At 41.5% G+C, this 27,572-nt stretch overlaps 1 protein-coding gene across 1 annotated transcript in view; it reads left to right on the plus strand.

The window, feature by feature from the left end:
* Positions 1-27,572, plus strand: part of LOC310892979 (uncharacterized protein) — a 77,368-nt gene that overhangs the window by 36,487 nt on the left and 13,309 nt on the right. The window contains exon 6 of the mRNA XM_083821336.1: positions 12,483-18,845. The gene's annotated coding sequence lies outside the window, so the exon portion shown is untranslated. The remainder of the gene's footprint in view (positions 1-12,482; positions 18,846-27,572) is intronic.

Consider the following 27,572-nt stretch of genomic DNA (forward strand, 5'->3'; position numbering starts at 1 on the left):
CCTTATAACAACAGCCAATGCTCAGATGAACTGAGCTTTTATCTAGGGGAAGGAGAACGTAGAACAGGGTAGTAAGATAGATAGGTGGAAGACTCTTTCTCTTGACTCCAGTGGACCTTTATCATCTGCAAGCCTGAGGAAACACCCAGCTTCAAGTGACCAAATGAAAGGATAATTGCAAGAAGCATAGGAAGCATCAAACAGGTTGATAGTGGTAATAGTGTATTTACAGAAATGGATACGGCTGTGAAGTTGGCTTTTGTACTAGGTCATGGTGCAGGGAGCATTCTTGGATTTCAGGTTGTCTCTGGAAAGTTGAACAGCAACAGGTAACACAGGCAGGGAAGGGGATGGTCCTGTGCCTGAGGAGCTTTGGTTTCATATCGGGAGGGTCCTTGTGGCAGTCATAAGTGAAACAGTTCTCTACTAAAGGATTTGGGGACTTATTTTTCCTTCTTTATGGGATGGGAGGAATAGAGGTTTCATGGGGTGAAGAAAGATGAGTGAAACTAAACAGTGTCAGGCAATAATGACTAGTTAGCATAGACTGCTCTAAAGAGTCTGATCTACTTGCTGTAAGGCTGACGAAGTACTACTCTGACTTCGGTGTTCTCTTCTAACTGAGGTCTGGGAGTTGCATAGGCTTGTCATAATGGAGAAAAGAGTTATCAAGTCTGAAAATACCCCAAGATCATTTAAGCTCTTACACACAGTCTTCATCTTAAGTAAAGTGATCTTTTATGAATGGATGCAAATTTTCTTATGTTTCATGGTGTTGTCCTTAGGGGAATTCCTGGCAGGTGGGCTTGTCCAGGGCTGTGTGCTTCAGAGGTACCATTGGTGCGTGCACATAAACAAGGCAGTTCATATCTTACATGTGTGCACTGCTGTAACAACCGGAGAGAGGAGCAGATGTATAGAGCTGAAATAGGTAAATATAAAACTATTTCAGAGAGTATTGATTTCTTTTCCTAATTTTTTTCATCTACTTAAAACTGGATAGTCACTATTGACTGTTTTTTCTTTTCCCTTTCATTTCCTTTCCTTGCTTTTTCTTTCTTGCTTGCTTTTTCTTTCTTTCTTTCTTTTTCTTTTTTCTTTTTTCTTTTTTTTTCTTTTCTTTCTTTCTTTTAATCTATGGGTTTATCAATTGTCTTTGAGCACTAGCATGTTTTACTTTTGGCAAAGTTGCTTGTCTAGTTCAAATATGTCTCAGAGATAGGAAATATTTTAATTTCAGGCATACTTCTGCCTTTTCATTTCTGCTTTTAATATATTTGCATACAAAGAGAGGGGTTTGTTTGAAATATTTCAGGTGCAGTTCTTCAAATTTCCATTTATTGATGTTAGAATATCTCTTTCAAATAACTTCTGACTTGTGAGCACTTTAGGTCATGTTTATTTAACCCTAGGTTTGCCTAATGATCATTATTGCCTTGGAGTTAAGTAGGAAAACATAAATAGCTTGCCTGCAAATAAGGAACTGATTCCATGTATATGGCATAAACAATAGTAGTATTTAATTTTCCTTAGAGTAGCAGAAGAAAAATCAAGAGTTTAATAGCTCTACTGAGTAAACATACAAGAAAACGAACTCTTAACACCTTTAAATAAAGAGATGTTCACTTTCAGAAATAAATCAGTTTAAGAATCTCAAGAAAAATCTTGGGGGAACGAATAGATAATTACATTATTTTAATGAGATATTTAATATGAGGTTTTTTTTACTGTATCATGTCTCATAGTTTGTTTTTATTAATATTGGAGAATGAAGACAGCAGTTTGGGGAGGTTTTATTACTAGGTAGAGGGCAGATCTTGCTTTAGTAGGACCTCCATACATGTTTTTCAGGGCTTGATTTAACACCAAAACAGTCGTTATTTCAGTGTGGTATCCCATTTTGTTTCAGTGGGACGGTGTTGTAGTTGTTTAAAAAACCAGACCCTTCTTTCTCCTCTTCCCTAGCTATTAGCAGGCTTACAAGTACAAACATCACAAATCTGGTATAGGATTTTCCAGTTCTGAGGAACTGAGGGGCTTAGACCTCTTTGCCGAGAGGTCGCACATCTCTTCAGACTTCGGTTGCGTATTAAAACTCGACCCCGTGAAAACGCACCATCACTCGGCAAAACCCTGCTTGCATCTTTGAGCTCCCCTTTAGACGCATCGTTCCGCAGCTTATCATCTTGCTTTAACCTCCAAGCGCTCGCGGGGCTCGCTCTTCAAGTCCTCGTGGTCGATTAATTGCTGGAAACGCCTGGCTTTGCCTGAGGAGCCGCCGGAGCCCCGGCCGGGCGCTCTACTTCCCGAGCGTCTCGCAGCCTTTGCCGGCAAAAGCGCGGCTCCCCCTGCCGGGGGCTCCCGGCACTGCGGCGCCCGGCGGCCCGCGGCCTCGGCCCGGCAGCCCCGAGAGCCGAGCGCCCCGTTCTGGGCGTCGCGCCGCTTCTTCCACGAGGGCCGGGCGGCCGCAGGCAGCCCGGGCAACAAGACCGTTTCTGAGGTTTCTCGCTTTCCCCCCGGTATGTCACGCCTGTTTTCTGTAGGAGCGCGGTTTGTATAATACAATACGCGGCAAGTGGCAGGGAGTCGTGTGCAGAGAAAATGCTAAACAGAATCCACCTCCTTGAAAACGGGTATCTATTCTGAAACAAAGAAAGGAGGCTCTTGAGAAGTGTATTTACTGAAATGCGACATTCCCATTAGCAAACCAAATTTAGTCTCGATGCGAAAGTATACCGGCAGAAATGTGTGTTGTAAACTTGCCAGAACATACTGGACTATAACAAAATGTTATAAATAGCTGAAGCTTCCCAAATGAAGTGTTTTGCATTAGTATTTAACATCAACGTACGTGAGCTATTTCCCAAATCAATTTTGCCTTACCTTTTAGCAGCTGAGAAGAAAAAAAGCAATTCACTTATGGCTATATGCATTGATAAAAATAATAAGCTTCTGAAATAGTCATGAGCTCTGACACTTAATCGCTATTTATGAGGAATGATTATTCAGAAGCTAAAGTCCTGCCACAACATGCTTATATTTCAATTGAAAGCTGTCATTGCAGTATATGCTCTAAACCTCAGTTACAGGGACTAAATATCCTGTAACTTCATCTTGGGAAAGGAATAAACAAGAAGCTATATATGATGTTAAAATGCCTCTGTACTTTTGGAGCATCGTAAGAAGAAAGTGGATACTCTATAAAAAGCAAGAGCTAAATGTATGGAACTGCTTGCATGGGACTTGTCCCTGGCAGCTTCCCATCATTTCCACCTGCCACCACATGGACCGCTTAGACCGGTGACAGCAGATTGTGCTGTTTGGATACTAATGAGAAGGGTTGTTCTGAGCTTAAACGCAGAAGGTGCTATACCAAAAATCATAAATATCCTGTATTATACAATGACTATAGACAATGAAGTATGAAAAGACTTAGTAAGTTATATTAATGATGTGCAAATTCTTCAGCAAAATCAGGGCTCGATACTTGTTTGTGGAAAGCAAAAACTGAGAGAAATTAAGAAGAAAATGCTGCGATTTAAATGAAGCAAACTGGATCTTGATATGGTTTTGTCCTGCTCAGATCATAGATAGCCTTATGGTGAATCACCTTTTCTGAGGAATTTGTGTGTGTGTGTGTTTCTTTTAATAGTGTTAGGATTTGTCACTTATAATGGGAGAATGTGGGTAAGCCCCAAAATGGTGACCTGCCATTGAGGTTGGTGACAAGAGTAATCAGAAAGTCCACAATTGGGGTGCTTTCCCAAGTGCTGTGTTCCAAACTCTTCAGCATTACTGCGTATTCTGAGCTCATATTTAGTTTGTTATTCAATTAAAATTCATACCAACAGAAGCAACATATTATGACAAGTTAATATAGTTTGTACTGTGCAGTGCCACTGCTCAAGATGTTGTTTTCCTAAGGATTTCTTTTCCTTAAAAAAAAATAAAGGCCTGTTTTTATTGCACATCTTCTGTTCTGTCATAGTAATCATATTTCAAGAGCCACTTTTCCAAATGTTTTAGCCTTATTTATGTAATTATTAAATATCTGAGCGTGCACTGAGTGATAGAAAAGTTTTAATCTTCTTAACATCTACATTTTGTCTGTGATACACATTCATTGTTCTTTTCCAAATAAGACTGCCCGCTGCTTAAGAGCTACTGAGTAGGAACTGTTGATCTCCCGAATAACCTCTATAGTGTTGTTCTCTCTCAATCTGCAGGAAGTTCGCTCATGATGAGAGGCCAGATCTGAAGTGTTGCAGTTAATCTTGCAAATAGGCAATTATGGTTTTAATTGTATTTTAATCCAGGCATGCTCAAACTGTACAGTTGAGTGTGAGTGATGGCTACGTAAGAGCTCTTGTTGGCTACTTCATATGGAAACTTCACAGGATAGTGTATTTTTCCAAAGAATGTTGAAGGAATTCATTTCATTAAATTTAAAGGTTCTATATGATGGATTCTTCACTGAGTGCTGTTGTAAGAATTCTTTGATATGTTATGAAGCAGCCTTCCCCGTAACTCATCCTGTTTGCCTTCTCACCAAAATCCTCTTCCTTTGAGGAAAGAGGAGCTGTACAGCTAAAGCTTTTCACCAGACTTTTTGCACAGTGGCCATGCAAGCTGTTGTCTTAGATGGGACGTATGGTACATGCTGAAGCTGACTATTTGCCTTAATGCCCGGGCAGCACAGCCCGAGTTTCCATCGCCTAATGCAGCGGGTTTTTCAAGCAGGGCGGATTTCAGGATGCTGGGTGTGTGGAGTGCGTGGGCAGCCGCTCTTAAACGGCAGTGGGTGGAGATTACAGCATTTCATCTGCTTTTCCTCCGACACCTTTTAAAGATACAGCCCACGATGTTGTCTGGGGGTTTGTGCCAATTGCTGCTAGAGTAATCTTGCATTCAATCTGAAAATTTACAGCTCGCCTCGGTGTAAAAATAGGAGTAAGTTCCGAGCAAAATCTAAGGTTCTCCGCATTAAGCCCAGCTCCCATGCAGGGTTGAAGAATTTCTTTGGTCAAACGCTTCTGATTTCACATTTTCTATGTACAAATTTACATAAAAGTACTTTCTGGAAGCAGAGCCTTGTAAGTAGCATCTCAGGGTAAGAATTGTTCTTTTTAGTCTCGGCCAAGGTGAAGAGAGATGTCTTTCTTCCCCTACTGATTTTTCTTAGCTCTCATTCTGTCTTGCCACAGCTATGAATGTATTCTGTGTTCAGTATTTTTGCAAGCATTTGGCTCAAAAGTGGTGAACAGCTTGTTGTTACTGGTGCCTGCTTCCCCCTGAAGCACACAGCATTTTTTTAATTTAAAGGAATAACAAGAATTTGCCTCTAACCAGTAGAAAACATTTGCCTATTTAAACTTCTCCTTTCATTCTAAAAGTACAAAATAATATTAATTGACTGCTATTCATTCTTTTTGTTCTGTAAAAACCTCAGAAGCTGCTACAGATAAAAAGCTTGTCAATTTATTCAGTGTTAGAACTGCCTGAGTTTGAGAAAATACAGGCATACAGTGGGTTGTGGTATTCAGGTTATTTTGTTTTCCCTTTTTCTTTGGGTTAGTCTTCAAGTAATGATGTCCAGTTAGTCAGCTACTGGGTGGACAGGCTGAACAGATTCCAACTTTATAAATGTTAAAGCACGTTATGACCAGTCTTGAGCAATAATAGATGACAGTGTAACATTCAATCAGAGAGGATGTCTGAACAATTCCAGTACGACTGTGCTATGTATTTTTAGGGAGGACATAGGCATTCCTCAAGAACAGGAATGAATTTTGTAAATGCAAAAAGCTGCTGGAGGAATGCAACTTTGTCTTTCCAAGGAAAACAATGGGCAAAGTTTAGAGATGGCTTCTCCTCCTAATAAGTACCTCAATATTTATAACACCACATCTTCATTTTGAAATCTGTGGGCTTCCTACTTCTGAAAAAAAAGTTACCTTTAGTCTTCGGCCATTTTGTAAACATTGCCATATTCAAAAATTGAACCCTGTTCTGGATCTTCAACTCAAAAAGTAAAGCAGTTGTAGATTAATACTTACAAAACTGAATGAGGCAGTACCAATCCTGTAAATGTTGAGTTGTTAGGAATAATACATATCATATGTATGGGCCCCTTGCTAATTTAAGCAGAAACTTTGTCTCTGAAAATTATTTTAATTTTTAAAGGAAAACATAGGCACTTACGAACCGATGGCAATGGTGTTCATGTCCTCTTTATTTCTTAATATAATTACTTAACACATGCATTTGACATTTGGAAACTTTAACTGAAATTAGTCTCTCTTAAATGTGTGTGTCACTAAGTTTTAAATGGGCTGCAGTGTGTTTGTTTCATGTAGTGGAGGAGGAGGGGAAGTAACATTTGAAAGTTATCATCGCTTGCCTGGAAGTACACAAATGCTACCATATGTCTGGAGGTTTTGCATCATTTATTAAGATGAGAAAATAACCTAGTCGTTCATCCTTTGGCTAAGACTAAAAAAAAAAATATATAAAAATTAAGAATTATTTCTCTGAGAACAGTGTCATGCAGTCTGTTCAATGTCTGTGAGGTAAAAGTGATCAGCATTTACTCTAGACAAAGTATTGCAGAATAGCAGTTCCCTGCTTACTGGATTTTCATGTATTTTTAAGCTACTGTATGAGCAGTTATACTTTCATGTACAAGCACCACTTGTCTCTCAGCCTTGAGTAAGCAGACATTTTTAAAATAAGTTTGTTATAGTGTATTTTTATTCTGACGTGCTTCTGAAAAGAGTTTATTTGTGGAGGTGTTTAAGTGGTTAGCTGTCCTGGACTTAAATGCAGGGCAGCTAAAGCTTGTAGGAAATCAAAGATTACTGAGTGTTTATTGCCAAACTTTGCTGTATTCTGAACCAGTGAAGGACTACTACAGGGCAGAAAGGTGGAAACAGATCTCTTTGTCTAACTAAATGTGTAATCTTTCTTTATGTGTGGATTTTTGAACCAGTAGCCAGCACACCCTTTACAGCCACCGGTGTGAGTGAGAACGAAGTGTTGGTTCTGCATGTACAGAATCAGTCTGAATTTGGAGTTAGCTTTGGGAGGGATCTAATTGAAGATACCCCCTTGTTAAAGGGAGTGATTTTGGGACTGGGGGAAGGGGACATTCCCTAACAGTTGTGATGATGTCCTTCACATGAAGGAGAGAAGAGACGTTGGTTGCTCTTAGTCTGCATTTGAAGGGTTTAGCAACTGTTTGCACATGATTTACCAATGGAGGTCTGTGAATGAAATCTTTAGGCAGTTGAGCAAACAGGGATCTTGAGAGGGATCAGAGCTTTGATGGGAAGTTACTAAGGCGGCACTTTTGGGAGTACTAGCCAGACAAATGTTTCAAGGATTGTACATAGTTCCCAGTGGCTTAAGGAATTACTCAGGTTTGTCAATTTAATTGCCATAATACTTGTGGCATGGCTCCCTTTAAAAAGAGGGTGAGTGCATAAGAGAGAGGAAAAGTTAGGGGCTAGGAAGAAGGGAAGTCATTCTTGCAAACCAGTTAGTTATGCCTGAGATTTTCTTTTGTCTTTAGTTGCTGCTCTACCGTTCACACTCTCCTAAATGCACACACATCCCATGCTGATTCTTCTTCTCCAACCACAGGGCTTCTGTAAGACTGTTTAAAAATTGTTCCTGTGTAGTAGGAATGATATTCAGAGCAGGGATGTTACCTTCTAGTGCCATTCTTGCCAAGAATCTCTTTGAGAAAACCAGCAAGCAAGGACCCCGGCCAATGCAGCCTCTAAAAGTGGTGTTTGCAGAGCAGATAGCATGAGGATAAGACAATCTCTGCTCTTTCCCTAAGCCTTTCCTAGCTAGTTATCCAGGTTTACAGCAGAAGATATAATATAGCTAGAGCGCTTTTTGTTTGGAAATGAAGATTTTTGTTTGTTTGCTTTTGTTTTCTTTTGTTTTTCCCGTGTGTGCAAAATAGCACTTCAAGACATCATTTGTGGTTGTTTTTTGTTAGCAAAGAGGTTCCACCAAAGCATATTTTTATCCATGGTCATGTGTCTTAGCAGTCAATGCATAAAACGGTGAGATGAACCCAGAGCTGGCTATTCAGGCATTAACAGTGGGTCACTATTGTTCCTAGTTAAGTGCCTGATCGCTAGGCAGATCTGGGTCACTTGGAAGCCCTGGTTTTGATGCCTGGTTGTCATAGGGATCTGGGTTGTTTGCGGTAGCTGAGGACCACAGACTGGGAAGCTAGGTGTTTCAGCTCTGTGCCAGAGAAGGCTGGCTGTGGCTCGGATTAAGTTTATATGTACATCTCTTTTCTAGGTGAAGCCTTCTTGGGAGTTCTCCGAGCCTGGCTCCCCACATTTCGTTGGGCAATTTCTTGCAGGGTGATTGTGGTGGTTCTTTTGAAGGCTTCTGTGACACACTGGGGTTTCAGGCAGCAGTATTATAGATCCGTCTCTGCTTCACTGCCTTGTAAGATTTGTGTTGGCAGTGTTGGTCAACGTTTTTCAGGGATGCTCTGTGATGCACAGCTGTTCAAACTGCCTCTCGTGTGCCCTGTGGGGAGGAACCAGTTGGATCCTTGACTTCCCATCTGTCTTCCAGTTGGGGTACTCTCAAAATGTCTCTGATTGTGTACAGTCAAGGAATTCAGCCTTGACGGAGTCACTAGTAATATGGATATTGAAAATGCAGCCCTGCTTAGCAGGATGTGACTATTGTTAGTTAACTGGTCATATCACACAACACTGGGGTACCCTCCAGTTATTCATTAATGCAGTCTGTTTGCAGTCCAAAATATGCTGCTCGATGAGAGAACTGATGTATTACTTTGGGGGACACGCAATCCTACCTCCTAACCCTGTAAATTCTGTGTGTATAAAGGCCATTCAGGAAGGGGACTCCCTTCTGAGTTCCCTGATGCACCGAGAGCAGTGTTCCCAAGGACTTAAATGTGCCCATAATCTCAAAGGGACTCCAGAATTACCTGCTGTATTAAGGAGAAGAATAGATGAAGAGTAAGAGAGGAAACCTGCTTTTATTTTTGATGCAACCTGAAGCTCATTCTCATATGCTTTTGGCAAGTGAGAACACTCCGTAGATCTGGAAATAAAGTTTATTTAAGTTGTCCTAATTAAAAGCAGCATGCTTGTCAATAATAATGTTTTGATCTAGTATTCAATATTGAGCCAGAATTGAATTTTGTCTTTTGGGAAGAAGATTTACCTCAACGGCTCTCCCCTTCTCATTGCTACTGTTTTTTTTTTTTTGTTTTGTTTTTCAGGTTGAAAATCTTTCGAACACTACTTTTTATGAAAAGTATCAAAAACATTTCTTATCCATTATTCCTGCAGTCCATGCAAAATTACTGGTGTATTGTCAAAGTCATACAGAGTTTGTTCATTGTAACAAAAAAATCAAAAGTAACTACAAGGCAGCTGTACATTTCACATGACTCCAGATACTGAGGAATTCTTTGTTGGCATGCCTAGTGATGTAGCATTTTTCAACCTTTTGGGCAAGGGAGTTTCACAAGGTGTTTTTTTTTGTGTGTGTTTTTTTTTTCCTTAGTTATAGAGCTTGATTTGTCTGAACTTTAATAGTTGGGATAGAAAAGGGTGACTAGCTACATCCCATTTTTCAGCCTAGAGAACTTGCACAGAATTACTACTTGTAAATTTTAAATGATGTTTAGATTGTTAAAGAACAAAGTGATTAAATTACATGATTTGGATCCTCTGAAGTTCTTCTAAAGGTCTGAGTATTATTTGGTTTCAGTATGCTTGCTTTAGTGTGTTGGTTAGGGCTTTTCATAAACAAAATACAAACATTATCTTTATTACTCACAGTGCTGCTGCATACTTGCGGTTTAGATTTTGCCAACTATTTGCAATGTATAGCCACAGACTCTGTCTGGGTGGCAGAAAACAAAAACAAAGTCTCTCTGTTCATATCATGACTTGTTTTTTAAATTAGGAACATTAATGTGTCATTAGGTAGAGAGGTAAGAGTATGCCTGTGTATGTGTGACTCTTCTATAGTCTGAAGTGTCAGAAAACCACATCAGAATAGACTTACATGCATCTTATTAGCTGTAAGCACCCGCAGCATGATTAATGCTCTACAAGAGAGACAGACAAGACTGTCTCAGCCCCAGTTAGCTTACAGTCTACAGTGATAAAGCTTGTCTTGTAATTCAGGTGGTGGGAAATTAATTTCGTGTTTATTATTATTGTGACCCTCCTCTGGGTGTAATTCTGGGGTATAGAAGCCACTGTACACATGTGAATTGGCCTGCAGTGGCTTCGTTAATCCATGCAAATCAAACTCCTCCTCTGTCAGCTGTGTATAAGGCACAAGATCAGAATTGCCTCTCTTCTATTTTCAGACCTCTACTGGAACATGCCTTAAAACGGTTTTGAAATAACAAGTTTCAGCAATCATAGGCTTATTTAAATGTTCACATGTGCATCCATTCTGAACCCACTAAAAACATTGTAGTCCTGGACTGCCTTTTAAAGTCAGCAGGGCAGGAAAAAATGTGCAGTGAAGGGCAAGCAATAATGTGTACCTAAGTCTGTACTGTGCCTATGAGTTCTGAAGGGGGGAAAAAAAAGCTCCATATTTCACTGAGAGTTTGATACTGTATTATATTCTTGTCCACTGCAATTTCCTCACGGTCAACCTTCCCAAACATTTCTGTCATTAGATTGGAGAAACAAAATAGATAATCACAAATGTTTGTGCTTAGCTTTTTTGATCATGCTCCCATCCCATGCTTAAAATTATATTTGCAAGTTTTGGCCTTTTCAAATGGAATTTCCTATCAGTTTTTCTTGAACTATTTCAGCAATTCTAGTAACGTACAGGATGTGTTAACTTTTTTGAAAGCAAAACAGAATTTCAGTTTTCAAATACTACTTTCAGAAATGTCTCTTTAGCCAATGAAGTAAATAAGTGTTAGTAATTTTATCTACTAATTGAAAGCTGTTGAGTTCACAGGAGGTTTTCTACCAAAACCTGTACTATTTAGATCAATTCCTAATGATTTTGCCAAGCACATTAGTATATTTTTTCTGTATTTGTATAAACTTGCTTTCCATCCTTAGTCTGATTTTTTAATTTTTATTTTATTTTATTTTATTTTATTTTTATTTTTATTTTATTTTTTGTAGCCACTATGACTAGATATGACTAGATATGACTAGATAGCAGGCTCCATTTTGAATAGTTAAGAACAGCAGGTAGAAAAGATACTTTCTTTTTCTAGTAACTAGTTTAAAGTCTTGTAGCTAAAATATACCAAAGCCCTCGTATTATTAAAAATCTGATGAGTTCCTGGTACCTAGGTGTGAGAGGTTCCAGCTTAGTGGCTGGGAAGACAGCTGCTCTGAACTATATTGCAACAGAGTGATTTTTGTCAAAGAAAAGTGTTCTTTTTATTTCTGAAGCTATTTTTCTAAAACCTGCAAGAAATGGCTGCTATTTGCTGCGGAAAGCTAGGAATTAAGTTTAACAAGTAGCATATATCCTCTGGAGAAAAGTTACCAGTCCTAGTAAACTCTGCCATTGTGTGCCAAAATAAGGAGGAGCAGCAGTTACGGAGTTTGGCTTACGCACAGTAGTTGAGAAATAATTTAACCAGAGATGTAAAAAAATTCTGTGGTAATCTATGCTGTTGAGTTATAAGGTGAGCACTGTTGAAGCACAGATATGGTGAAGATGTTGGTTAAGATTCTTGAATGAGGGATATTCAGTATCTTCTCTGACTTCTGGAAACGTGCATCTTGTTGCTCCTTGGAGGCTATTCTTCATTGCAAGTAAAAGCTATAAATAGGGAATACCAGTGGTTTTTGTTTTGGGTGAAGTGCGAGAGAATTGGCCTTCCTTGAGAATGTGAATATAAAGAAAAATGTTCTTTTATGTTGATTATATTGCCAGATCAGTAAGTGTTGGTGGCTACGGAGTGGCACCGATCTTCTTGCAGGCCTTCAGGTGTTGTGTTGGAGAGTTTTTATCCCTGCATTTTCAGAGTGATTCAAGCAGATGCTGTAGTCAATTAGTCAATTAATTCTTCATTCCTGGGTGTTTCGTTGCAAAGCATCTTCTGAGTTCTGTTGTTCTCTCTTGCATGTGTCTTGCGCATGAGGGCCATCCAGCAGGAGAGCCAAAGGAATTGTCAGGGGGCATTGGCCGTAAAACTTTTAGACTACCTGTGGCTTGTCTGCCCATCATGTCTCCAGAGCGACTGTTTGCTTTCAGTTTTTAAGTGATGGTTTTTCTTCTTGAAGACCTCTTGGAGATGTTGAGAGAAACAAAGTGGGCTGGCACACTGGCACAAACATAGCTAGGGTGGCGTCAGCGGGCAGGAACCTGTCTCCTCAGCCACAGCTCCTGCCGGAGCAGTGAACTTCAGCTGGTGTCAGAGCAGGGTGAGCTAAGACCTAGCTCCTGAGCGGGTGTTGGCTTCCTGTTCACAGGCCAGTTTGAATGGCAATTGTAAAAGACACGCATGTTTTTCCTCGTGGGACTTGGCTCCAGTTACCCAAGAGATCTTCTGCTTTCGTCCTTCCCCCAGCATGCCACTGGGACATCGCAGAAGCTGTGGAGGTCTCATCAGAAACAAGCTTGTGTCTGTCTGGGAATCACATCCCTAAGGCTCGTGGTTCGTCAGTCAGCTGACTTCCAGAGCACACTGGATACACATCCTTTCTACACAGAGTTTTGCTGGGCACGTGCGAGAGAATTACTATGGGAGAGATCTGGAGCTGTTTAGAGGGAGGAATTGGTTCCAAATGATGTCTTGCTTTAGGTTTATGGTGTTTTTCAGACAATGAATTAAAAACTGTTTTCTCCGTACTAGAGACTTGAAGGCAGCGGGTCTCTGTGTTTTTAGTTATCAGAATTGGTGGTTTCTTACTTGATGCAGAGAAACATGTGTCCTTGGTTATCTATGTAGCTAGTAATTAATAATGCTTGTGTTTTTTTTCCATGTATCTACGTTGGCCTCTTTAGTTTTATATTGTGAGCCCCTTCTGTTTTTTTCAGTAACACATACTTGAATGATTATTCCAAAGTGCAAAAAGTCCAGTGTCTAGCACACGCTTTTCCAATACTTCATCTGACTCTCGCAGGAAAAGACAATTAAAGGGATATTGAGTATTTTTTCTGCTTGCATTTTCATTAAATGGTTTGTGTTTACTAGAATGCCAGTGTGTCTGTGCTAAAGCATGTCTTCATGTGCTTTCATCCTCCAGCTAGCTCCAGCTGACAAAATTACATGTGGTCTAATACCTACTTTTCATTATTAGCAGCAGTCTGCTTACAACTGGAGCAAAAGGGCATCTGACAGATTAGGCTTGATTTTGTTTAAAGATGCTAATCTTTTCTTACTGCAATAGGAAAAAATGAAGAGGAAGAGGAAGGAAACTGAAAGGTTTTAACTTGTGAGAATTTTTTTAATGAATTATATTGATTAACAGAATTGCTACGTCGAATGGCAGAAACTTTTTAGAAGAAGGCAGTAATTGTAATTAATTTTTAGTCTGTGCCACATATTTGATGATAGCTCTGATTCATGCTATTATATTCTCTCTCTTCCTTCACCCACAGCAAAACAAATTTAATTTGATTCATACCCTTAAGGAAAAAAACTCAAAATTACTCACATGGTTATGATTCAGCTCTTGGCATAAAACCCTGTCCTCCTCCATCCTCCCCTTCTCCCACCCAAACCACCCCCACCCTCACCCACTGTATATTTATGTCACTGTAGTCTGAAAAAGTTGAGTAGCTCTTTAAAAACAGAGCAAATGAAATCCTTCTTCAAGCTGCTGTATTACTTATGTTGATATGAGTCTAATAAGACTTCCTTTTCACAAGTGGTATGGAGGCAGCAGCAGTACTCTGTTTTTCATGTTACTTTAGCAGACAACAGTACTGTGTTAATCTCGAGAGGTGGTTGCTTTTTAGCAGTTTAGCAAAGCTACCGCAAGCGATGCTAAAATTGCACAAGTTGTTGGATTCATGAATCTGCCTTTCCAAAAAAAGATTTTTAAGGAAACCAAATATAGGGATTCTTGTTGAAATGAAGTACCCCAGAAGAGCTCATCTTAACATTGTTTTTGTCTTTCTCTTAATTAGTCTTAATGACCTCATTTTTAGATGTTAACAGTCTTTTCCCCAAGAAGAGATAAAAGCTGAAAGCTGCACTGCTTTGATTACATAAGTTTATAGCAGTGTGTCCTGTTTCGTACAGCGTGTGTCAGATACCTCTCTCTCTATATGGGTGATTGGCAATCTCCTGCCTTAACCTCCCACTGGAGGAATGAGTGGTAGGATTCTGCTCACCGTTGTATCTCATGAGCTGTCGTTTGCAAGAGCTGAATGCTGAACAGAGCTCAAGTTCTGCGATCAGACACTAGCATCATTCAAAAGAGATATTTTGTACATGAAAAGATGTTTATGGAGATCTGGTATTTAGAGGTGATGCAGTCCAACAATCCCAGTGGAAATTAGGAGCAGCTCAGTACCTCTGAAAGCTGACACGTGTGTTTATGTATATAACGCTGAGCACAGAGGACTTCATGCACACTGATGCAATGAATCAGTCACAGTATGTACCACAACGTGCATAAGTTGGTGGGAAAGAGTATTTTTAACGAAGCACACTAATGCAACCCTTCCACTCTTACTGAAAGAGACAAATAGGTGATACCGTAAAGGTAGAAATTAAAGCAGGAGGGAAAGAAAAAAAAAAGGGGGGGATTTTCAGAGCCTAGATCACTTACTTACCCAGAAAAGATTAACTTGTTAGTTAAATGATGCATGTTTCATTAGTTCTGTGGAAAGAGAAAATTAATTTCCTCACCCTCCTCTTAACAACCTCTGTTTCTCTATATGTACTGTATAGGAGCGATGTGGATATCTGCACACGTCTAAGGTTTCAGCGACACTTGGTGCTTCCCTGTGGGCTGGGCTGCCCCTCTCTGGGTGAGAAGGGGCTTTCAGTGTAATTAGCGTGAAGGATGCTGTCAGTTTGCTGTGGAGTTCACTCCTGCAGGGAAGCGTGAAGGATGAAGCATCTGCTGTTCTCCCAGTTGTGAAGTGACTACCATATTTTGAGTCCTGGCCACAAAGTGTTGGCACAAATGAACTCAACCTGGAGAGGGAAGAGTGGTCACCCTGTGTGGTCTGTGTGTGGCCTCTCCCTTTCCTGCATTGTTGGTTTGTGCACTGTGCAAACTGTCTAGCTTGGATTGTCACACTCCCAAGGAAACAGGAGTTCCTAAGGTGTGGTAGGTACCTTAGCCTTTGGCAGCACTGTGGGGCACTGAAACCTCACCTGGATCAGACCTTCTTGCCTTTGTGGTCAACTGGATAGCAATGACGAGCTTTTTAAAAGGAGTCGGTATACCCCTCACTTTTGGACCAAGGCACAACAGTGAGAAAGTAAAAAAGGCAAAAATAGGGAAACCTCCCTATTGGAAGAGGAGAATTGCTGAGTATGGCAGGAAACAGGCTCAGCTGGAACAATGGAGAAAGGCAGGTCTGCTGAGGAAATAGTCAAAAAAGAAAAAAGGAAGGGAAGACTTGGGCATTTATGTCTGTATGGGTGCATGGAGTAGGATGGAGAGAACTGTGCCTTCTCTCTCTCACATTCCTCATTCTGCCCCTTGCTGGAGTAACTAGCTTTCTGTGTTGAAATGAAGTATTTCTCTCCCGGCAAGTACAGCAGACAGAATCCAGCTGAACTTCAGTCATGCTTGCACAGCCAAGCTACTGAAATTTGAACACCCTCGCCAGCAGTGCAGTGATGCACCTTCCTGCGTTCCTTTCCTGTGGCAGGACAAAAGTCTCAGTTTCTGACTCTAATCCCTCTAATGAAGGCTAAAATGCTGCTACCATGGAATATACTGACTTTACAGAAAAATCTTTCTCGACAATGAGGTCAACAATGCAAGCACGTCTTTTCCCATTAGGCACCAGCTGCTATCATTTTTGAATGCTATGTTTTAGCCATATAGATGGTGACTGGAGATCATCCAGCTCAGCACTGGTTGGAATGAGATGCACAGTGTGCTCTAGGACATGCGTGTGGGACAGGGAGCCAAAAGCTCCTCAGATGCAGCTTAGTTCCTGTTGGAAACTTTTGTGATGTTGGTCAAGCCACTTACATACTACTGCTGGCCTCTGTTTTCTCATTTTTCTAAAGGAAACTAAAGTTTACTGTTTCACAGGGATCTTACAAGGATTTACCTCACAATATACTTTTGAGGTATTTTTAATGGTTAATCAGCTTTTCCATTATGGAGTACTTAGGTTATTTGGCCGGCTTCAGACACACAAGCTCACACAAATGCTATACATAGAATACTTTTGTGGAATATTTTGTGTTTGGCTCATCTGAGTCATGGTTTCCATTCAAAAAGAATAGTGAAATAATTCAATTGTTTTAATTTTCGTGAAGAACCTCATAAAAAATGCTTTCAGAAGAACTCAGAAACAATGTGTGATAAAATCATTAATCTTATGTAGCTTATCAGGGCTGAAGGTGGAGTTGAAGGCATATATGTATGCTGTCTACCAGCAAGTTGCAGAATGAAAGACTGAGGGCGGTTGTGGAATAGCACACGAAAAGGAAAAGAACAGTACAAGCAAAGGGAGGACAGTGCTGATCATTTAATGTTATGCCAACAGTAGGCCCCAAATAAGTTTAGGATGGAAATTTAGAAGACAATTCCAAACCATTAGAAGCAACTTCTGGAATGACTTAGTTGCAGGAGCTGAGGAGAAGCCGCAGCTTTTAAGATGAAGATAGGGTCACTTCCAAAAAACCTTCAGAGGGGTATTTGCTGGTTTGTTTTCCAGTCCCTAATTTCTTCAGCTACACCTGTTGTCCTAGGTGTAGTCTTTAATTCTGTTATCAATAATTAGTTCTGGTCGGAATGGGCAGCGCATCTCACATTTTTAACGTTAATAGAAATCCCATGGCCTTTTAGAGACATTTATTCACTGTCCCTCAAGAAGATGGAAGATGTAATTCTTGATAAGCTAACCTGACTACCTGTTACTTAAAATCACTTGCCTTCTTAAAGCTCATGACAGGATAAAGACTACAATTTTGAAGTATTCCAAAGTATTGCTTTATTTTACTCAAATCACTTTAATCAAAACCAAAAAATACCATCTAAACGAATTAAACATATGATCCTTTTCTTATAAAAAATTGTGATAGATGAAAAACCGATACTGAGTTTTATACACACACAGCATGAGTGTGAAATTTTTATTAGGTCATCTGCCTTTAATTAAAACATTTTTTGTTATCCTCGTGCTATTCTAGGATAGGATGTTTTTGTCATTTTATGGTTTCATTGGGCTGAGGAATATTCCAAACAATTTGAAAATGTGGTTAGATTAGTTTTCCCTTGGGTTTGACCTCAGTAAACTTATCTTGCGGTAAAACTAGATGGCTTTGCTTTCGTTGTGTTTATTACCTCAAGACAGTTGTGTGCTTAATTGATATAACATGAAAAGGGGAGTTAGGGGGTGTTTTCTGTCCTGTCGTTTTTTTTCCCCTACCCCAGAGCTGAGCTTTGAGTCATTCCTCCACGAGGTCCTACTCCCCGTCGCTGAAGAGGCCTGTTGTTCTGTGGCACAGGAGGGTGGGGGAGAGGCGACTTGAGTCATCTTGAATGGTTTGCCCTGGCATACATTTCCTGCCCATAAATTGGGATTGGCAGGGCTCGTCCGTGGCAGGCAGCCTCGCAGTTGTTCCAGTTTTGCCTCGAACAGCGTTTCCTGCAGCCGCGTGATGCGCGCGGCTCGACGCGTGTCTTTAGGGTGCAGAAATGGAGATGAAGGCAGCTCGGTCGCGCGCCTTGAGCGAGCGCTGAGGGTGCTCGAAGGCGTTGGCCCGTGTGCCGTGAGGGTTTGCGGGCAGGTGAGGATTTTAATATTGCTTTTAAGTCAGAGCCTGTTTCTTAGTTACCATTCAACCCTTCTTGGAGCGATTCCGCAAAGTAAAAGACGCCAAGCGTTAGTTAGCACGGGTGCGTTTTTGCAAATCTTCCCTGGCAAGAAGGGCTGGTAGCCACCGATTGTTTAGTGCTTTTAGGTAAGAAACAATTCAATTTTTTATTGATTCACATAGGAAAAAAAAAAAAAAGTTTTTCGGAGCAACGCCAGCTTTTGCTTGGAAAACCATTCCCAGCTTATATGCTTCAAAAAATAATAATAAAGGGAAATAATAATAATAAGCTTTTGCGTTTAGGGAGCAGGGGGCTTTTCACGTGTTTCCCCTTCTTTCCCCCAGCAGCGAGCGCCTCGGCGGGGGGAAGAGAGCGCGGCGCTGGCCTCGCTGGCGGCGGCACGAAGCGGAGCCGAGGCGAGGCGAGCCGTGTGCCAGACATTCCTCCCGTCCGCTCGGCTGCTGGCCGGTCCTGAATGCGTCCGTGTCTGCGTGAGGCGAGGGAGTTTCCTGCTTTAAATCACCAGCAGGCTCCGGCTGGGCGTTCCCGCTCGCGCTCGCTGCCCTTTTTTCCTTCCCCCCTCAATGAGTTGTCCTTTGTGTAACCCCGCTAATTCAGAAAAAAATCCTCCGCCGTAATTGGAACTGCCCCGTCACGTGGCCGCCGCCCGCTGATTGGGCGCCCTTAATTGGCGGGTCGCTATAAGAGGCGCGGGGCGGCGGCGGCGGGCGCGCAGCGGCCCCGCTCCCGGACGCGGCGGCGCTGCCTCGCGGTACCGGGGGCTCCGGGAGCGAAGCCGGTACGGGGGAATTTGGCCCCCCCCCGCTGGGGCCCTGGGAGCCGGCTGTCATCAGGAAATGGCTCCGCTGGGTGAGTGAGGAGGAGGAGGAGGAGGAGGAGGAGGAAGCGCACCTGGGGAGAGGGGGGCGCAGCGCCTCCCCCTCGCTGCTTTTCCTCTCGTTTTTTTTTTTTGGTGGCGGGGGAAGTTTTTTAGGGACTTGTAGGAAGCCCGGCTGGCCGCGGCACGCGTGGCCGTTGCGCGTTTCGTGCGCGTTTCATGCGCGGGGGCGCAGCCGGCGCGCTGCGGAGGGGGGGGCCGGGGTGGGTTTTGTCCGCATGGGGACCCCGGGGTTGGGGTCCGCAGCCGGGCACAGCCCCCTGCTGTTTGCGGTCCCCCCGGGGCTTGCATCCCGCCGGGAGCCGCGGAGCCGGGGCGGGAGCGGGGCGCGATGGGGCGATCTCCGGGGTGGCGCTTTGGGCTCCGCTCCCGCGTCCCATGCGGGCTCAGGAACCGGCTCGGTGCGTTGTAAGTGTAAACGGAAAGGCGTCTTTCAATTCGGTTTAAACGCGGGAGCTGTTGCTGCGGGAGCTGCCCTGAAACGGGGGCAGATGGGGGGCAGGAGTACCTGCAACGCGGCGTAGACCTTGCCTGTTGCTTGATGAAGTGAAGAGCGAATGTATCGCCTGGAAGCCGTAACTCGCGCTTCAAATCTGTTAAGCTTGTGAGTTTTATTTTTACTTTCTTTCTGAGCTGTAACTTCTTCAAGATGCGTTTAGGAAAGCACTTTGGTTGCAGGTTAAATGAGAGCATGCTCTGGGTGACATTCCAGGTTTTCTTCGTTCTAAAGCTCTTGTTTTAAGTCCCTCGATTCCCCTGATGAAGGCTAAAAAAAGGGGGGGGGTAACTATTTAGTGAACTATTTAGTGTTGAGATTACATTTCTGCTATGAAGTTGGTCTTAATTGTTCAAAGGCCTTTCTCTCTTTCCTAATACAATTTTCGGAAGCTCTTTGAACAATGCTTTATATAAAAATAGAGCTCAAGGTTGCTGTGTAGCTAAATTTATAGTAAAAACGAGTAGGAAACGTCTAATAAGAGAAGCAATAAAAAGAATAGATTTCAAGATAACCATGTCTTCTAAAGGCACCGTGCCTTAGCAAATGGGAAGAGTGCAACCCGACTTCTGCTATCAAAGTCTCCTTAGCTAAGGTGTGGCTCGCACCACCTGAGGAAAGGGCTCTTTTCAGTCTTGAGCAAACTGCTCTGAGGTCCTGTGATCGTCTTGGGGCTGGGGAGCAGCTCTCTGCAGCTGGGTACGTTTTTACTTATAGATTTACCAATTAAAATTCCAGAGGAAGAATTCATAAGGTTAGCATTCTTGCCAGAGGTCCCCCCTCCCTTCCCCTCACCCTCCCGAAAATACAAAGCACATACTACTCTGCTTGAATATCCAAAGCTTGAGAAAATACAACTCTAATGGATTTGTCATATCTTAATAAAATGATTAGCAACCTCCCACTGGGGTTCACTCACCTGTTTTGAAATACTTGTATGAGGTGAAGAGTGACTGATTTAAGCGTAAACTGAAATTTCAGGAATTAAACAAACATGTTCCAGTCTAATTCTGTTTAGATCATGTCTGTTACTTGTATTTTGGTTTGTGTCATACTGTTGACTGTTCCAGTTTATTCATTAAAAAAAAATCATACGTTTTGTAGTATATGATCTCATGCAAAACCACATTTTGCGCTAATTCTGTTAGTATGTTTTTGCTGTTTTTCTGTGAGCATATGTGATGAAAATGTTTGTTCTAAAAAGAAAGTATTTGGAATCAGAAAATACTGGGAGGGGGGGAAAAACCTGAAATGAAAACTGTTACGGGCAGATTTTTCAATATATCGTAATGGTTATTTTCAATAATTATTGCAAGTGGTGGTGGTGCTTCTTCACTAATGTGGAGAAGGGCAGATGTGGGAAATAAGTAAAACTGGCTTTTTGTATGTCAGCCTTTATAGTTTGCGTCAGCTGGCATCTCAAATACTGAAAGGAGTACGTGGCTGGGTCGCTTCTGTCCTTGGTTTAGAACTGTTTGGTAGCACTGCAGTAGTCGATTGGGTCTGTAAAATGTTTTGTTTATGTGGATGGCAAGAGGGTGCAAACGTGTGGAGGGTGCTTGCCTGTAAGATACAGCAGTATTGAGTAGTGCCACCCAGAACCGTCACATAAAAGCAAATTCTGCACTCCTTACTAATTTTGATTTCATATCAGTATTCTTGTGTGCCACATTGCTCCTTGTTCACACATGCATCCTGGGTGTAGATGTTTTTTTCCAACCAAATCATTTTTCAGGTCATGGATATCAGAAATCCTTCTGATAGTTGCAGTGACTTACAGAAACTTCCAATGCGTGGTGTGTGACACCTCCCACCCCCAGAGCATCTTGAACTGGTTAGATTATATAAGTCACTTCAATGTCTGAATAGACTTTTTTTTTTCCTATTAAAATGTTGGGGCGGGGGGAAGCATTTCGTCAGGTGCGATGGTTTATCACTTCTTAGAACATTATTCATTTTTCTTCCTAGGAATTATTCTGGGGTTAGCAGTTATACCTCCAGATACCTGTAATTCGGGGAAAGCTTTCAATAGGCAAGGACACGTGTTTCTAGTCTCTGAAGATGTGTTAAGTTTATTATTATTCAGTGAAAAGGAAGAATGAGTTGCCCCTTAGTGTACTCACCTTGACTGTAGTTCTTCGAGTTGCAAGATCTTCTCCTCTTTATGTTCTTCTGCCTTTGCTGAAGTTTGAAAACTGGATTCTTGACGTGGAAGTAATGCTATATAAATGCTGAAACATTTTGTTCACCCAGCTGTAACTTTAGTACTGCAGATGGTTCTTCTGCACCTATAACTGTTAGAAATGCAGTGTAATATGACTGCAGTAGTTCTCCCAGGGGGGCAATCAGGCTATTATGTCTGCCTTGATTTGTTCTTACAAATAACTTTCCAGCTCTTGCTGTGATAAGTAGAACTGATGTTACTTGTTTGCTTGGGGTTTGTGAGATAGAGAGAACACCTTTCAAAACACGTGTAAGACATGGCACATGCGTAGACTTGTGATAGGCTGTTAATACGGCTTTAAGTATCGTATTGGAAATTCTCTGCACAATAAAAGGGAAGCGTAAAATACTGGATGTGGGGCAGACTGAGGTGGAATATATGTCTAAATACTTCTGTCTCTTGCACATACGATAAATGTAATTACAGCTGCTTCAGTTGGTAATGTCAAAGCATCATCATTAACTTGCTTCTATGAATATCGTGTATTGCTCCTAAGGTTGATAAGCAGTATAGATTTAAGTATGTGATGTATAGGTACAAATAGCAGAAGCCATCAGTATCTCAGAAGTTCAGCAGTCACAGGACAGAAGATGAAGCTTCTCTTATGGCTGAGATTAATGAAGCAAAGTTTAGGAATGAATTCACTCAAGAAACAGTGCATAATGGTTGCATGTTTTTGAAGCTGATCGTGGAGTGATGACCTTACAAATACAAGGCATGAAAGTGAAGGAACTACATGGCGTATAAGAGGTTCTTTGGAGGACCATCACCCTGCCCTGAGGGTTAAGTTAATTGTTTTTAAGCAAATCCTGGTGGTTGTATTTCTAATTTGTTCTTAAAGATACCTGGAATACGATGCAGCTCTGTGCAAGAAAGCTTGCCTTCTGTTGGTCTGCCTAAAAATAAAGGCACTGACTATTCCTAGTGATAAGTTTGAACTGCAACCAATTGCCCAAGGAGAAGGGACTGTACCCTATTTTCAAGCTACCGTACTTGCGTGCTGGTATACCCCCCGCTGTCTTGAACTTAATCATCTTGTTGCCTGAATAGAGCTCAGACCTGCTGAAATCAGCTAAGATAATGGTAATCACCAGGAAAAGGTGGGACTAGGTATGGCTCACAGGAGGGCACTGTCTGCAGTCTCCTAGAAATAATGCTGTTTCTAGAGAGTGAGATTTCTTTCTAAAGGTGAAAAATTTCACCCTTGAGTGATGATGGTACAGAACAGCTGGATAACAAGCATCTTTGTTTAGGGAAGAAATGGTAGCTGTTCTTTAGAGGAAGTATGCTATACTGTGCATTATATCATGGGGTATTGAACCAGGTAAGCTGATTATCTGACAGAACTGTAGCCTAGAAAAAAAAGTGAGAAGGCAATACTTTTCTGGGATGGAAATACATACTTCTTGTATATTACTGTTCAGATTCTTACCTATTTGCAAATATGCTTTCTTTGTTAAACTGCATTATGGTTGATCTCTTCTCATGTTCAGTCAAGAAATGTTTTCTAGGCCAGAGCAGTTCTGTTGCAGTTTTTGCTGTTATCTTAGTGATGGCACCAAGAATTCATGATCTTACCCTAATATAATATCTGCATAAATTAAAACTTTTGACTTTTTCTTGACGTCCAGACATGCCAAACTTTCAGTGCACATGTCCATAGTGATAACATCTTGGTGTTTCCAAAGGTCTTTGCAGGTGGGGTGTATGTGTGCAAAAAAAGTCTTGAATGCATAGATGTTTGTTTGTGCTACCACAGCGCATGCTTGCGTTTAATGTCAGTCAGTGATGATACTCCCCTGGTGAATCTGCAGCCTGGAGTTGTTCTCTGAATAATGTGAAGTTAACATGAATAGCTTGAAAGGAATTATGTTGGTCTTCTCATGGTAATTCTAAACTACATCTTTACAATGACCATGCCCGCTGCACGTGAGTGTCTTCCCGAGGACTGTTGGTTTCCTCCTTGCACGTTTGTTTTTGTTACTGAAATGTTGTGCTCTGCAGTTATTAGGTGATGAGATTTATCTGTTTCATAATCATCTTGCACCAGATGTTTCATTTTTCTTCACTGTCAGAAATATCCACTATAAATAGGTGCATAGTGCTGTGCAGTTTTGTAGCTGTCTTGGTCATGGTGAAACTGTTTATAAATCAGTGCTCATTTTAAGAGCAACATCTGGTCTAAATTTTGCAGCCAGCTGTTCACACCTTAAGGAAAACGTCACAGGTCTGGATGACTTGTGAATAATTAAATATTTGTATTCTACTAATCTTTTGCTGCCCTTGCCTAGCAAGTGTGTGGTTGGGCGATAAACATGAAATGGTTTCTACTAGCAAATGTTGCCTGTATCTTCACTTGAAAATACTTGGAGTTGTTGTGGTTTTGAGGGGCCTGTTTTGCTTTGTCTTCTTAATTTGCATTGGGGGGGAAAAACAGAAGTTAAACAAAACAAAACTTTACATAACACCATTGAAAACATTTAAAAACAAACTTATTGTGTACAAACATTAAGAAAGTATCTCACTTCAAATTTCAGGCTTAGTTGAAAGCTATGATCTTGTGATAAGGAAGGTTCAGCATTCAGAGGTATGCTTTACAGGATGGGATTCAAATGCTTTGAATGGGAGATGATCATGTGAACATGAACATAGATAACACTCCTGCTTTTGTATAAAAAGGGGCAGAGGGACTGTTTGAAAAATTTAAGAATGTGATGGAATGGAACGCTTAGCCTTTCTGATCACTTTAGGAAGCATCTTAAAAAAAAAAAAGGAAAGAACCAATGATTTGTTTTCTTGAACTATTTCTTTAAGTTAGTTAACATATAGGAGAATTAATCTCCCAAGCAAATCTTGCAAGTTGGTAAAGTTCTGACCAAATTCGCTAGTTAACAAGATGAAAACCTTTGCATGGGAGGGAGCCTTACTTAGCATCAACAAATTCTTAACTCTTCAAACTTATGGCCTTAGTTAAATTTCAGAATGAAATTATTTGAGGTATAATGAGTAAATACACATCATTAGTGGATCTGTCTGTAGTACCACTAATCATTTATCAGTGCACAATTCTTTCTGAATCGGTTAAATTTAAGTGTATTTTCCGAAGCTTGAGGGTGTTTCCTTAGGTACTTGGTAGAGCACTGACTTCTGAAGAAATAAATGAGTAATAGCGTGTTCTGCTGGTTACTGTGTGCTCCGAGTGTGTGTACTAGTATTAATCAATTTGCATTGTGGTTACTAATGAGCCTCAGGAATGAAGTGTCCGCACTTGACGTAGACCCCAGTGAATGAAAAAACAGCGAAGTTTGTTGTCAGTAATCGCGGCGTTTCCAACTTACCTCTAGCGACAGCAAGGCCAGCCTCCAGGGTGCCAGCTTCCTGAGCGAGCAGGTACCTGGGGCACAAAATGAACAGGCAGGCAAAGCGCCTGGTCCCACCGGTGAGGTTTCGTGGTGGGCAGCTGGAGCAGCCGAGCTGCTGCAGCTGAGCTGGAGCTGTGGCTGGGAGAGCTCTGCCCCTCCGACCAAATTCCTCAGGGGAGGAAGGAGCGCATGGGAGGCCTCCCTCCCCGCAAGCAGCTGTGGAATGAGGATGAAATCCAGTGTTTACTCTTTCTTCCGGAAACTATAGGAAACGCAGTGCATTGCATAATAGTGTTTGCAGTTGTGATAGGGAAAGCCCAAATAGGATGCGGGGAGAACGTGGTATTGGAAACTCTGGGAGGGGAAAAACTGCAGTAAGGGCTACAAAACTGCTTTGTCAGGGAACTGCCCTGCTCCTTGCTTAAGGGAATTTTTCTTCTGGTTTCTGAGCATCCTTAAAAGGTTTTTGACCTTCAGTTAGTAGATGCCTGCTAAGCTGTGCTGCAGTGCAGTGTCATTAACACTTGGAAGTAATTGTCATTGCGAGCGGACAAGATGTGCCTCGTGGCTGGGGTGAGGAACTGGAAGTCAAGTGACTGGTTGGTTTCCACTCTGCTGCTGGTCTGCTGCCTGATGGGGGTAATCTTTTGGTGGAAGTTGTATGTGGTTGATTTATTTTTCTTTAACGGTGTTGCTCACTTCAAGTCCACCAGTTGTTTGGTATTCTGCACCGTTGTCACATCCAGGGGTTTAACTTGGTTTTGCACTGGCTGAACTTCTGAAAGGTTGGAATGGTTGGTACCCAAGCATATGATACCTTCATGTATGTCTCTAGAATGTAAAAATGCTACACTTGGTCAAACAGATGCAATATGAGCGAGACTCTAGTTGTCATCGCATCACCTGCCTCTCTGGAATGACTCAAACTGTTAATGGAGAAATTAACTGTTAAACAGGTCTTGCTAAGAACTTCTGTAATACTGCAGCTGGAGCTAGGGATGGCAAAATCTCACTTCATGTTCAGAAAACCAGAGTGCTTTCTGACAATGGGTTTGAGGCTGTGGAAGGAATGAACCTCTGGGTATGTCTGAAATCCACCTAGTGTTAGAGAAAGTATACTGACGTCAGGATGATGCTTGAGGTTGCAGCTGCCTTGTGGGTTTTGTTTGGCCACTTTTGGTAGGCAGAATGACATGGAAAAATGGCTCGCTTCTGAGTGTGAAAGGTGACATCTTTTAGTAGTTACATTCATAACAGCAGCAAAGTTACTATTGGGAGGTACCTTTAAGTAATAAAACTGAGATGTACCACTTGTTTGTCTTGTGATGAAAATGACGGTTATCCTATGTAGATGTTTCTTTATTGGAAATGTGTTGTAGTAGCACTACTATATCAAAGATTGCTCTGGAAAAGATAAATATTGGACTGTACATAGAAAATGAGTGCAGAAGATGGCATTATATTTGAATAAAACTCTAATTGCCTCTCAACTCTCAAGTGGCAGGTCTTCTCAGATGAAGCTAGCAGATGCTCTGTGCCTATCTGATCTGGTAGGGAGGGGGAAAAAAGCTTTATTAACAACCTGAGTGGTGTGTTTTCCCCAGAAGTTTCTGCCTGAAGAGTTGCATCTTGTTGCCAGAGTGCACCTTGATAATGAGTAACGTTAGGGACTGTGACTGGCTTGGTTTGGGTATTTTTAATATCACTTTGCTACCTGAAAATTGGTGAACTGGAGCTTTCTAATTTCTTGGCTGAAGTTGAGTAAATAATTCTGTGGTAGAGGAGCAGTATGCAATACTACAGAAGTGCACATCGATTTAAAAAGTGCCTAGGTACGGGCAGGGAAGCTTAGTCAAATTTTCCTTTAGAGAGGAAAAAGAAAATACTTGTATGCTGTAGATAAAGCTGCTTCTTTGTGACACCTTGGAGAGCCACAACCATTTGGAAAACCATTCCTGAGATGTCAGGTTAACTTTTTTAAGGACAGTGTTCAGTTCAGAAAGCCAGTTGTTAGACATGCGCAGCAAAGGTGCTAATGGATATTCTGAATAGTTTGGTTCTGCAGTCAGGCTGCAGTTGTTTTTCTTTCTGGAATCCAGTATTTACCTTCCTAATTTGTTTGGTGCAGAGCTGCTTCTTTGGCATCTTGTTTATATATGCAATTTTATGGAATTTAGTGGGCTTTTTGGGACATGCTGGTAATCAAAATTGTTAAATCGTTTAGACACCTTGATTTAAAAACAACACACCCACTTCATTGTGATGCTATTCAGGGAAATGATTCAGTGCAGTTTCGGTGGGTTTAAACAATGGCTTAGTGGCACACCTATTTTGTAGAAAGCTGACTTTTAAATGGGATGCCTGTTTTCTGCAAGTCTATACATAGCTAAGAGCCCTACACTGATACTTGGTAGTACGCATGTCCTTCTGTACAGAGCCTCCTTCACTGCACGCTGTTTTCCCATGCATTGAAGATCGAGTGAATTGGATTTATTGGAATGATTTGTTGGATGCCAAGTTTAATTTTCTCAACTGTTTTTATCGTGCCATAAAACATACCTAGGAAAGAGTCAATTCACACACAGCATCTATAGTCAGTCCATTTGTAATGGTACAC

Source organism: Anser anser, assembly GCF_964211835.1.
Source record: "Anser anser genome assembly, chromosome: 1".
Lineage (NCBI taxonomy): Eukaryota > Metazoa > Chordata > Aves > Anseriformes > Anatidae > Anser > Anser anser.